Consider the following 10,024-nt stretch of genomic DNA (forward strand, 5'->3'; position numbering starts at 1 on the left):
AGAGGAGGACACCAGGGGCCAGCCAAATAGTCACACAGCCTGCCAAGGATAAACAAAAGCAAGAAAGGAAAAAGCCCAGAGGCAAAAACAGATGGGCTAATTTTCTTAAGAAAAGATGTCTAGAAATAAGTCAAGCTAAAGATGGGCATTCATAAGAAAGAACAACACTCTGTGTGATTTATATGGGATCTGGGTGGTGGGTCCCCCAAAAAGAAAAGAAAAGAAAGGAAGGAAGGAAGGGACTACATTCACCACTCATCAAAGAATCCATTGTTTACAGTAGATAGAAACCATTATAGTATTTCATATGTGATCAAAATTCAGAGAACGACTAAATGTGGGGTGTGTAACCCTAATTAATGCATCTACACATCTACAGCACAACCCCTACACCCAAGGCTCAAGAAAATATCACAAAAGAGCGAGAAGAAAGACTCTGGAGGCCCCATATGTCTGCTGTGAGACAATGTGTCTACACATGACAGGAAAGGAGCACCAATGAGGTCTCAAACATATGGCTACTTAAACAAGCTAGAAAATAATAACACCCCGTTAACATGTCAACATCAATGGGGAAATCTCAGAGGTTCTTACCTTAGACGAAGAGCTGTAGGTAATTAATGGCTGCAGAGGGATAGAGAATTAATTTCCAGAGAAGAATTCCAGGCAGATTAGCTTACGTCGAGCCATCACCAGAAGCACAGGTACCTGTGAGTAACAACAAATGAACTCAACAAACTGCATATATTTGTGTGTGTGTGTGTGTGTGTGTGTGTGTGTGTGTGTGTATGCAACAATAATTGAAGAAGATGTCGTTAATTTTCCAAATTTTTGCCATCCTCTATATTTAGTTTAGATCAACAAATAATTATAAAATGCCTCCTGTTTCCTAGGTATCATAATTGGCATTACATATGTGATAATGAATAATTCATTTTTGATGGAGGTAGATGAGGAAATAAAGGACATGTAAATGATTATGTTAATACCATGTGGCAAATCTCTGCTGTGAGGTATTTCTATATTTATTGAGAGTAGAGAAAGGACTTCCATGCTAATATGACTAAAATATTAAAAATGAGTAATGGGTTGAATAGATACTATCATATTTTAAACAGAGGTACGTTCTGTGTGCTTTTAGAAATACTAAAAAGGTATAGAAAGGGTCAAGGACAGGCCATCTAGTTAGGTGGTATGAAATTTCTAATGGTTGGTAATAATCTGTGAGTAAACTTGTAGTTATCATGTTCAAGCTATGCTGGAAAATACCTCAATAATTGTGTAAAATATAGCTGCTTCTTTTAAAAAAATACATGTCTCATAGTCGAACTAATGTATATCTCAGATATTCACTTTAAAGTGTATGAAAAAATTTTTAACTCATCAAGCCAATTCTGTGTTAACCAGACAATTTTAAATTCTACTTATTCTGTTTTCACTGGAAAAATACTGACATCCCATTCTAACCAGTACTTCACAAAGTACTTCATGCAATATTGAGCAGAAACTATAGAGTGGATACTGCGTCTGTCTTCTCACATTTATGTTGACAATTTTGAATTCTAATTGGAGTTCAGCAGGGAATCAACGTCAGTACCCTGTAAGGAAACAAACGGCTTGACTAGGGTTGTGATGAAGCAGTGTAGTTCAGCATTCATAGAAGATGGTTCAGAGGGGAGACAGGCAGGAGGCTGGAACACCAGTGAGAAGAATTCATTCTTGGAGCAGTTCAAAATACAAAACTATAAACATGTGTTTTGGAAATGTTTCTAGATTTAATAAATTCTATGATAGTATACTAGGGAGATTTCTTTGAAAATCTGTAACAGATGCCAGAAGGAGCACTATCCACTTTATCATCAATTAACATATATGTGGGATCTCTAGGGGGGTACTACACTTGTATATAACAACCAAAAACAAATTACAACAGCCTTGCCTTGCTGTCAAGCTGGAGGATAAATAATCAAGATAAAAAACAATTAATTTCAAGTGGATTCAATTACTATAGTCAGTCACTGCTCAAGTATTTAATAAGTACCCATTGGGTAAAAGGCTATTTGTGAGGTTCTTGTAAAAATCCATAATTATATTAATGATAAGAGGTTTTTTTTCATGACACAATAATATGCAATTCACATGAGAGTCTAAATAAAAATAGTGATCTCTATGGTTCATCCATGCTGAGTCTTACAGAAGAGGATGCAGCCCATCAGTGAGCATACTTTAAATAATTATACTCAGGAGACTATAAAGAAAGGGAACTTTAAGTGTACTATCATTTGAGTGAATATTGAAATGTACTTTTTCTAAAGTGTTAGAAAACTCGTATATCTATTCAGTCTAAAGACATGCTTAGTACAAGTAAAGTGTCCAGCACTAAGCAATCACAGAGACACAACAATGAGCAAAATTTCCCCAAATTCTTTTTCTTGTCAGGGTTGAATTCTGTTAATGGAGGTAAATGAGAAATAGGAAGAGATTGGACATCTGTGTGATGAAGTCAATGGAGAGAAATTAAAGAAATAGAGATATAGTATCGAAACATCCAAAGAATTGGGAATACAAATATTTCTAGAGAAAAAGTAAGAGTTTCCCAAGCCCTGTGGTAGGCACTTTTGTAGTAAGTTAGAATGAATAACCAAAAGAGCAGTAGAAATTGTGTGAGGAGAAAAGCCAGGCATAGATGAAATTTGGCTTTAATTTTGCAGAGTGTGGTGTGCACCTTGGAGGTTTTTAAAGAGTAGAGAAATTAATTCCAACATGATCATAGAGCATCTTCTGGCTACTATTGAAAGATTGGAAGATGTGTTAACAAAGACAGAAATAGGTAAAGCAGGCAGGAACCTTTGCCATGGCACATGAGAAACTGGAGAGTTGGAAGAAGAACATAACAGTAAAAAAGAAGTCAAAATTAGGGTACATTTTGACAATAGTGCTGACAGGACTTGCTGGTGAGGAAGCCAATAGTGACCTAATCTGATTTAGGAGCTCAACAAGTAGAATTGTCATCTAATGGAATGTGGGAGGCTGTAGGTTGAAGTATGTTTGGATTAGGTAGGGGTGTGTGTGTGTGTGTGTGTGTGTGTGTGTGTGTGTGTGTGTGTGTGAGTCATACTACTCTCATGTTCTAATTGGAACTCAAGGCCAGATTTGTTGGTAAGTGAATATACTTGCACATAAAAGAGACCTCTTCTCATTGTTTCTAGACTCAATCTGGAAATAAGAAGTGAAGTCATCAACTAGGAGTCTGGGAAGAAACATATGAACACTGGAAGAAAACAATGTACCGTGGCTATTATTTATAGATTTGGGTAGAGAAGGAGTGGAAGAAAATTGGTTCTGGAAAAGAAGACAAAATGGAATTTTCCTATGGCCAAATCAAGCTATACTGATGCACAAATAGATGGGGAATTTGGCTTAGCAAACAAAAAACAAACAAACAAACAAACAAATAAAAAAACTAATGTAATGTGAGACCAAAGATATAAGACATTTCAAAGTGGAATGCTTTGAAGGTGGATGAAAAAGAACGATCGTTGATTGACAGCGGGAAACAGGCCAAGTATGGAGAAAAGTTACCTGTGATCAGAAGAATGGAAAGAAAAAAAAGGATGGATTGCAGTCTCTAGATGGTTCATTAAAGTTTAAGAACCAGGGATAAAATCAGAGGAATATTTGTGACAACTAGGACATTAAAGACTGATGTTGCCGCTTTGATGGTTGATACAGATTAGAAATTGAGTGGATTAAAAATTCCCAAAAGTGTGTGCAGACTTAGTTATATGCTCCACAGACAAAGTGTAGAGATTGGAGGACAACTCTTGAGTTGTTGGTTTTCTCCTTCCACTGTGTGGGAAAGAAACTCAGGTCATCAGGCTTGGCAAGAGGCATTGTTGCCCGCTGAGCCATTCTGCCAATCTAAATGTTCTGTTTTAAATAAACTGCAGATTTACTTGTAATCACCAGTGAGGATGGCATGGGACAATTGTAATTTGGAAAGTCAAAGAGCAAAGAAATATTTAAAAGATTCCGTTCATGCATATTGAAATTATGTTGAGTTTTATTTGCTTCCTCTTCAAGAGTTGAGAATAGAGGGACCTTCAGAAAGAATTGAGTTTTTTTTTTTTTTTTTTTTTTTTTTTTAAGTTAGGTAAGTTGGCCAGGGTCATAGATGTTACCAGGTAAGAATAATTGACTTACATCATTTCAGTGTTAGGTATTGAGCAAATATATTTGATTACATTTAAAAGTGTCTACAGATCACCTTATAAATGTCAAGGTTATTAAAACGGGAGGGGGGAAGGGTCTGAAGTAGAGGCTTAGTTCCTGTAGCAGCCGTGGGGGGGGGGGGATGCACTAAACAAGGAGAGGGAGTCACAAAGAATATTAAATTTTCAGTTTAACTGAGTCAAACTAGAACCCAGAAGCAGATGGAGAGGACAAGACCATGCGGTAGAAGTACATAGAGACAGCTTACCTGAACAAGGAGGAGCTAAGGGCCACTAGACTGATAGCTGGGAAGCCAACAGAGGTCTGACTCGGACTCCCCTGAATATGGGTCTCAGCCAGAAGGTCTGAGCAGTCTAAGAGACCTCAGACAGTGGAGCCAGGATGTATCCCTGGTGCACAAAAGGACTTTGCAAACATATCCCCCATGGAGGGATAACGGCCTTATTCTAGAGATAGGAGAGAAGCCCTAGTCCCTACTTCACAGGACCTGTCAGATCTACATGACCCCAACTGGATGGCATTCCCCTACATATTGTATTGTGGTGGGGGGTTGGGAGGGGAGGGTGTTTAGAGTGCATGGGAGAGGGTAGAGAGGGCAAAAGGGAGGGAAGGAAGGAGGGAGGGCTTGGGGGGAGGGAGGGAGGGAGGGGAGAGGGAACTGGGATCGACATGTAAAATAATAATAATAATAAAAAAAAAAAAAAAAAAAAAAAAAAAAAACGCTTTGACTCCAAAATTTAAGTTGAAGAACAAGTTACTGGGGAAAAGTATTTCTATTTTTGTTTCCACAGAAAATGAAAAGATGTGGATTCCTTCCAGACTAATGTGGTTTGATCACACCAGACCGCCTGAAACAGAGTACAAGCTGATCCTACATTCCAAACAGCTGGACAAAACAGCCCTACAGACTACAGCTAGGATATCTGAATCTTCTTCGAATCCCCCAAGACAGCGCCCCTTACCAGCAGGAAGTAGTTTGGAAAGAACGACGCCCAAATTCCCAAATATTGTGTATAAATGTTTGTTTTCATTTAATTGGACTTTGTTATATAAAATTAAATAAAAAATACTCTATATGCAAAAAAAAAAAAAAAAAAAAAAAAAAAAATTTCAGTTTAAAATGTCAGATGCTACTCAAGACAGTTGTTCACTTTCCTTCTTTAAAGGAAATTTCTTTGCAAGCAACACAGAGCTAAGTTATACTCTTATTCAAACATGAATTAAGAAGACAATGGTATCCAAAATATTAAACCCAGCCCAACTAGGAGACAGGTTTTAGTGATGCTTAGTACATACACGGGTGTTCTGAATATATGTGGTACTTCGAACATAAATATTTTATTTCGGTAGTAAATAATGTATGACATTTTCCAAGATAAAAATTACAAAACATGTAGAAAGATTTCTTAGTTTCCTCTGGCAGCAGCCAACAGGCCAGCCAACATGAGTGCATAGTAATACATCCAGGAGTTGTGTAGAAAGACACAGTTCGACTTGGTGTACTTTCTTCTGGGGGTCCCCTACTGCCATTACTCCAGCCCTCTGGACAGCAAAGAGTTCCCTGTCCCAAGTGGACCGATGAAACAGGAACTGTGGCTTACAAAGCAAAGCAAAATTATGTCATACACAGGAATCGTGTCTGCGGTGGTGACCGCACACACCCATTTCCAAAGGGTTCAACTTACAGTAAGCCTATCCATCATGGTGTGAACCAGCTAAAGTTTGCCCAAAGACTTCAGTCCGCTGCTAAGGAGAGAACTGATCGCCACCAAGGGACTTAGAGAGCTCTGCATTTTTACTGGGTTGGTGAAGATTCCACATAAATTTTTTGAGATTATCTTCATTGATCCATTCCATAAAGCTATCAGGAGAAATCCTGACACCCAGTAGATCACCAAACCAGTCCACAAATACAGAGATGTGTGGGCTGACGTCTGCTGGCCTCAAGAGCCATGGCTTTGGAAAGGGCCACAAGTTCCTCCTGGTCCTGCAGCCTGGAGAAGGCACTACAGGTACAGCCAAATGGATTTAATGTTTGTAAACTCCATAATCAGTTAATAAATCAGGACAGCCAAAAAATTTACAAAATATATTATGGAATCCTTAGCAAGTAGCTGTCAGGGAATAAGAAAGTGTATGTAACCAGGCAAGAAAAAATTTTATTCTTGGCCACAGAAGGTGCTTTAAATACATTTTGCTTCCAAAGCATGGAGTGCCCGAAAGGGAAAAAAAATCTAGACATGGTGGTTGGGAAGTTGAAACAGAGGGATTGATGCAAGTTAAGGCCAGCAAGGGAGAGTCTTTTGTTTACTGGAAGAAGCCAGAAGACCCCAAGGAAGTGGAATTGCGTCACATATGACTCATCAGAATTAAACGATCCTTTTTTTGTTTTTGTTTTGTTTTTTTGCAAGATAGGGTTTCTCTGTGATTCTGGAGGCTGTCCTGGTACTAGTTAGCTCTTGTAGACCAGGCTGGTCTCGAACTCACAGAGATTCCCCCTACCTATACCTCTGCCTCCCGAGTGCTGGGATTAGAGGCATGAGCCACCACTGTCCAGCAAGACAGAATCTTAAGGTAAATGAAAATCTGTTTCCTAAAAGTTGAGAACATAGTATATCACACAACGACTCAAAGGTGAACCGTACAGTTGTCCTGTTATCCAAAGCTTCTTCCAAGTCCATCACCTGGCACTGGGAAGGAAGGGAAAGGCCCTGTTACTTGTAACGTGCCTCCCCTCTTTTGATGGACAGAAGAAACATACATGGTCTTCAGATAATTCTCTGATTGCTTTTGTTGCTAACTAGGAAAAGAATCCGAAAAACAGGGTTGACTCCTGTTGAGGAATCACAGGTCTCGGAGATTATGAATTGGATTGATGAATTTTTCTTTCCTGAAGAACACCATGCAGATTAAAGAGCTTTTTAACCGTTCTTGATGCAATCAAAAGGTTATGATTGTCTGCTAAAAACTCAGTTTCAGCCACAGTTTATGCAAGTTGTTCACATTACTCACTCGGTAATGATGTACTTGGCTCCACTATTTGTGGTCTGGCTCTCATTTGTTTGGTATTACATTCCAAGACTGCAATGACTCAGAAATGCCCCCCCCTTTTTTTTTTTTACAGTAAGAACCAGCATAGTTTGCCTGAAACATCTCAAGTTTAATTGTTTGGCTGTGGTCTTCCCACAATAAATGCAAGCAGGTGTATATAAGTAAAATCTTTAACAAGTTGAGTGAGAAGACCTGTGCCATTAGCCAGAAAGTCTCCAAAGTTATCTGTTTTCAATACACTTGACGCCCATCCCTTTTGATGACATACATTATTTATTATTACAAAATATAGCTGCTAACTCGTATCAAGTAGTCTATTTAGAACACATGAAAACGCCTTCAAAGAGTTAAAGGAAAATCCAGATATATTTGAAATATATAGAAATAGTTTAGAGGAATTTTGTATTTGAATCTACTTGAAGAAATATTGTATTGAGGAGGTATGGGGCACGTGTTATGGTGTTTTTTAATATAATAGTGAAAAATGGGTAAAATATGGGCAGATATACTTAACATAATATAACTTTATCTATCAACTAAGATTTGCTGCTCTAGAAAATAGGGCCGTTGTCTTCAAGCCTTTAGGTCACTGAAGATAGCTAAGCAGAAACAGAACTAGAAATCATATAAGGAGTTAATATCAGAAGGCCTGTTTCCTGGGACAGCAGACTGCCATGCCTCCTGAAAATTAAGTTATTCATTAAGTGAGAAAATGTTCTCCTTCATGACTTACCCTCCCTATGTTTACATTCCACGATCCCTTAGTTTCCCCCTTTTTGTCTCTCTCCTGTATTAAATTATAACTTTCTTCTTTTCCTGGCCAACAGCAAAATGTGAGTTACACCAGAAACAGAGGGGATAACAAGTTTAGGAAGGTATCTTCCATAGGAAAGTGCTTGAATGGGTAGTTTTTTTTATAATATATTAATTGTGAGAAGATATAAACATGAATTAATTTTATATGAAAGAACTAATGCTCAAACTTGTCTTAAATAGATACAGAGACCAGGGAGATGGTGCACTTGGTAACATATTTATAGGCATGAGGATCTACCTGAGTTCAGAACCTCCGTCAAATATGTCAAAAGCTAGGCATTGTCTATAAGCCCAGTGTTGAGGAAATGCAGACCTCGGGCATACTGGAGAATGGCCGATGGAAACACCTGAACTCAACCTGTGCTCCACCCCTAAGAATTCATACACACATACATGTACCACTAACATTCCCATACTCAAAGAAGTCCAAGATGTCATAGTAAGTTTTGTTCAGTAAACTAAATTTAGAGAGAGAAAAAAGATGTGGTTCTGCCTATCAAGAACAGATGTACTTGATCATACTAGTACAACCCTTGTGTAGGAAAGCAAGGGACTTCATCTGTGCTGTGACTTCTCTGTGTCTATGTGTCCCTGAAGCATGTAGCTGCAGACCCTTTTCAACAAATGCTTGAAAAAACTTACAACAGAGGCCTGATAGAAACTTAAACCAGCTATTGAGAAATTACAGAAATTGAGCATTATAGATCTATAGATCTAATTTGTCAAAGACTCGTCTGAAAGCAGCAAGGATTCTTTGCTTGATAAATAAAGACAGCCATCTACATTCTGCTTTCTCTGTGATGTCATAAAGATATGAACATTTTATCCACAGTTTGAAACACTACTCTCAGAAGAACGTGCATCCCCTTAAATGGACTATCCTTCCTTGCATACATTAGGTTATGGGGTTTCTCACTTTATGTTACCACTGATTGGCAGAAACCTAACCCTATACTAACCCCTGCTGAACATCTGTATCTGGGAATCCCCCCTAAACTGTGACATGAAGACTTAGAAGACACCACTACCATGTGTGTCTCTGGTACACCTGCTGTCCTCTCAGTCCGCAGTCAGCATCAAACTGATCTGCAACACCATAGAGCAGCACAATTTGCCCATTGCCCAAAGGTGAATCAAGTCATTCTTCTTACGCCATGTCCATGTTTCCTGTCAACTGAAAATGCTCCAGTTTGTTATTGGAGCCAGGTGTCCCTGCAGCCATCGATGTCTGCTGGCCGCCTTATTCCTCCTCCCTTGAGATTGTGTAATGGTGTCTAAAGCTTCTGGCATAGAGGACAAATTAATTTTCTTTCTGAGCATTGCTTGCAACTTACTGAGTGTTTCTGGTTTGTTAGCAGGTGGCTGAGCCTGCCAAGAAGGAACTCCTGTTTGAAGTAACCCAGGGAACCCACCAGTTCCCAAATTGGTACCAGCCCTTTTACAAATTGAGGGGCCTCCTGGGTCCTTTAATGCTTATTTAGCACAGGCTTGTGGGGTATAAAGCTTTAACCAAACAACTCAAGTGTGATCAAAGGGGGACATAGCATGGCAATGGGTCTCTTGTCTGTAGAGTGACTTTTACAGGGGGATAAGGCAATGAGAAAAGAAGAAACAGGTGAAAAGTTTGGGCCAAGTGAACTGTGCCAAGTATTTCACAAGTGAGGACGTGGTGGAGAATTAAAAAACAAAACAAAAAAACATTGAGTTTGCTTTTGTGAGGCTTCTTAATTTGTGCTGCCCAAACAGAAGTACAATCTTATTCAGAAAACAGTTGTTAGATCCTGAGCTGGACCCTATCATTACAAGAGAGATGTGAGTTGGAGCTGCAGAGAGATTATAAATACACAACCAAGTCAATTGCTAGAGATGCCTCCAGTTATTTACCCAACTGCATACTAAAAGTGACAGGGGTGGTGTATCCTCA

At 38.8% G+C, this 10,024-nt stretch overlaps 1 non-coding gene and 1 pseudogene across 1 annotated transcript; both read left to right on the top strand.

Moving 5' to 3' along the window:
* The first annotated feature begins 5,676 nt into the window (after window positions 1-5,676).
* On the top strand, window positions 5,677-6,265 carry LOC127221143 (60S ribosomal protein L15-like; annotated as a pseudogene).
* Window positions 6,266-7,100: 835 nt separating this feature from the next.
* Window positions 7,101-7,174, top strand: LOC127221188 (small nucleolar RNA SNORD36). Its single transcript, XR_007834435.1, has one exon. It is a non-coding gene; the product is annotated as a small nucleolar RNA SNORD36 (small nucleolar RNA).
* Window positions 7,175-10,024: the final 2,850 nt, after the last annotated feature.

This window comes from Phodopus roborovskii, unplaced genomic scaffold (genome assembly GCF_943737965.1).
Source record: "Phodopus roborovskii unplaced genomic scaffold, PHOROB, whole genome shotgun sequence".
NCBI classification, from domain to species: Eukaryota; Metazoa; Chordata; class Mammalia; order Rodentia; family Cricetidae; genus Phodopus; species Phodopus roborovskii.